We start from the raw sequence: 3,169 nt of genomic DNA on the forward strand, positions 1-3,169 counted from the left end.
AGTGAGTTAATTAGACAATAATTAGTCTGAGTCTCTGAGGGAACGAACTAGAAAGTATTCTATATTACTTGCGAACGCGTATACTTGCGTGAATATTAGTGCGTGATTTCGCCCTAACAAGTTTTTGGCGCCGCTGCCGGGGACTCGGCGTATTTGTTTAGTTTATGTACTTACCATCATTGGTCATTAGGACTCAGTGATTAGGACGTAGTAGTTAATTACTCTTTTCGGTTGTGTTTCAGGTACTTTAGCAAGCGTTTATGCAAACTCGTTCTCGTGCTCGCAAGAGGACCTTAGATACAGCTGAGGAGAAAGACGAAGTTCTTGATACTCCGGAGAAGTTAGATTTTGAGGATTCGGATTCAGGAACTGAGCAGAAAGAACCAGTAAACATGGGAGATCGTATTGTTCAAGCTGATCCAGCTCTTATGGATTTTTCTCGGCCTAAAATTGATGACATTCAGTCAAGCATCCTTCATCCGGCTATTCAAGCTAACACCTTTGAAATCAAGCCGGGCACTATTCAGATGGTGCAGAATTCTGTTTCTTTTGGAGGAGCGGCAACTGAAGACCCCAACATGCACATAAGGAATTTTGTCGAGATCTGCAGCACTTTTAAGTATAATGGCGTGACTGATGAGGCTATCAAGTTGAGGCTTTTCCCATTCTCACTGAGGGATAAGGCTAAAGACTGGTTACATTCTGAACCAGCTGGGTCCATCACTACGTGGCAAGATCTTGCGCAAAAGTTTCTGGTGAAGTTTTATCCAATGGCAAAGACTGCTGCTATGAGGAGTGCTCTTACTCAGTTTGCGCAGCAACCTACAGAATCTATGTGCGAGGCTTGGGAACGCTACAAGGAAATGTTGAGAAAATGTCCACATCATGGAATGCCGGATTGGATGGTAATCACTGGTTTTTATAATGGTTTGGGGGCCCAATCTCGGCCCATGCTCGATGCAGCAGCTGGAGGCGCCTTATGGGCTAAAAGCTATACTGAGGCGTATAATCTTATCGAGACGATGGCTGCAAATGAGCATCAAAACCCAACTCAGAGGATGACGTCAGGCAAGGTAGCAGGTATTCTGGAAGTTGATGCAGCCACCGCTATTGCAGCCCAGCTCCAAGCGCTATCAATGAAGGTTGATTCTTTGGCTACGTATGGAGTTAATCAAATAGCTATGGTTTGTGAGCTTTGTGCAGGTTCTCATGCTACGGATCAGTGTTCTCTTGTCAACGAATCTGTTCAGTATGTGAATAATTATCAGCGACAACAGCAGCCTGTGCCAGCGACCTATCATCCTAACAACAGAAATCATCCAAATTTCAGCTGGGGAATAATCAGAATGCTATTCAGCCACCATATCAGCAAGGAGTGAGTAAACAGTTTAACCCACCTGGATTCCAGCAACCACAGCAGTATGCTACAAGGCAATCATATCCTCAACAGGGAAGTGCAGCTGCACCTACTAGTGCTGATTTTGAGGAACTTAAGCTGTTGTGCAAGAGTCAGGCGGTTTCTATCAAGACCTTGGAAAATCAAATCGGTCAATTAGCCAATGCAGTGCTCAATCGTCAACCTGGCACTCTTCCCAGTGACACGGAAGTACCAGGCAGGAAGGAAGCTAAAGAGCAAGTCAAGGCTATTACCTTAAGGTCTGGAAAAGTAGCTGATGCTGAAAAGGCAAAAGAAGTCGAAGCTGAAGTTAGAGATGAAGAATCTAAGCAAAAGGAGAAAGCGGCGGAACCAAGGAAGACTACTGTTGAACACACTCTGCCTGAGGCTAATACAGGGGAGAAACAGCTCTATCCTCCACCACCTTTTCCTAAGAGATTGCAGCAACAAAAGCTGGATAGACAGTTCGGGAAGTTTCTGGAGGTGTTCAAGAAACTTCACATCAATATACCTTTCGCTGAGGCTCTGGAACAAATGCCTAGTTATGCGAAGTTTATGAAGACTATTCTTTCAAGGAAGGTGAAACTGGATGACCTTGAAACCGTTGCTCTCACGGAAGAATGCAGCGGTTCTGCACAAAAGTTACCACCAAAACTGAAAGATCCAGGAAGCTTCACCATTCCTTGCACCATTGGCAATCTAACTTTTGACAAGTGCCTTTGTGATTTGGGAGCAAGCATTAATCTGATGCCGTTGTCGATCTTTAAAAAGCTGGATCTGCCTGATCCAAAACCCACATACATGTCGCTACAATTGGCGGACCGTTCCATTACTTACCCAAGGGGCATAGTTGAGGATGTGCTCGTCAAGGTGGATAAGCTCTTCTTTCCTGCAGATTTTGTTATTCTGGATTTTGAGGAAGATAAGAAGATTCCCATAATCTTGGGGAGGCCTTTCTTGGCTACTGGCCGTACCTTGATAGATGTGCAAAAAGGGGAACTTACTATGCGGGTCCAAGATCAGGATGTGACCTTCAACGTATTCAAGGCAATGAAATTCCCTACAGAAGATGAGGAGTGCTTAAAAGTGGATGTGATTGATTCGCGGTTACTTCGGAACTCGATCACATGCTAATGTCTGATGCATTGGAAAAGGCCTTAGTGGGGGATTTGACAGTGATGATGAAGATAGCAACGAGCAATTACAATATCTGAACGCTTCTCCTGGAAGCGAAAGCTCGACATACCATTTGAATCTCTTGGTACTTCTGACCTTAAGAATGCTGAAGGGAAGCTCAAACCATCAATAGAGGAAGCACCTACCTTGGAGCTCAAACCATTACCTGAACACTTGAGGTATGCTTTTTTAGGTGATTCATCTACGTTACCTGTTATTATTTCAGCTGACCTTTCAGGTAGTGAGGAAGACAAGCTCTTAAGGATTTTGAGAGAATTCAAATCGGCTATAGGATGGACCATAGCAGACATCAAGGGGATAAGTCCTTCATATTGTATGCATAAAATTCTGTTAGAGGAAGGTAGTAAGCCAACTGTGGAACAGCAGCGAAGACTGAACCCGATCATGAAGGAGGTGGTGAAGAAAGAAATTCTGAAATGGCTAGATGCAGGCATCATTTATCCTATTTCTGACAGCTCGTGGGTGAGCCCCGTGCAATGTGTACCTAAGAAAGGAGGTATCACTGTGGTCGCAAATGAAAAGAATGAGCTCATCCCTACTCGAACAGTTACAGGATGGAGAGTATGCATGGATTAT

The 3,169-nt window shown here is 44.3% G+C and overlaps 1 non-coding gene across 1 annotated transcript; it reads right to left on the reverse strand.

Annotated features, from left to right (window-relative positions):
- Positions 1–785: 785 nt before the first annotated feature.
- Positions 786–892, reverse strand: LOC141704536 (small nucleolar RNA R71). Its single transcript, XR_012567998.1, has one exon. It is a non-coding gene; the product is annotated as a small nucleolar RNA R71 (small nucleolar RNA).
- Positions 893–3,169: the final 2,277 nt, after the last annotated feature.

This window comes from Apium graveolens, unplaced genomic scaffold, assembly GCF_009905375.1.
Source record: "Apium graveolens cultivar Ventura unplaced genomic scaffold, ASM990537v1 ctg7945, whole genome shotgun sequence".
Lineage (NCBI taxonomy): Eukaryota > Viridiplantae > Streptophyta > Magnoliopsida > Apiales > Apiaceae > Apium > Apium graveolens.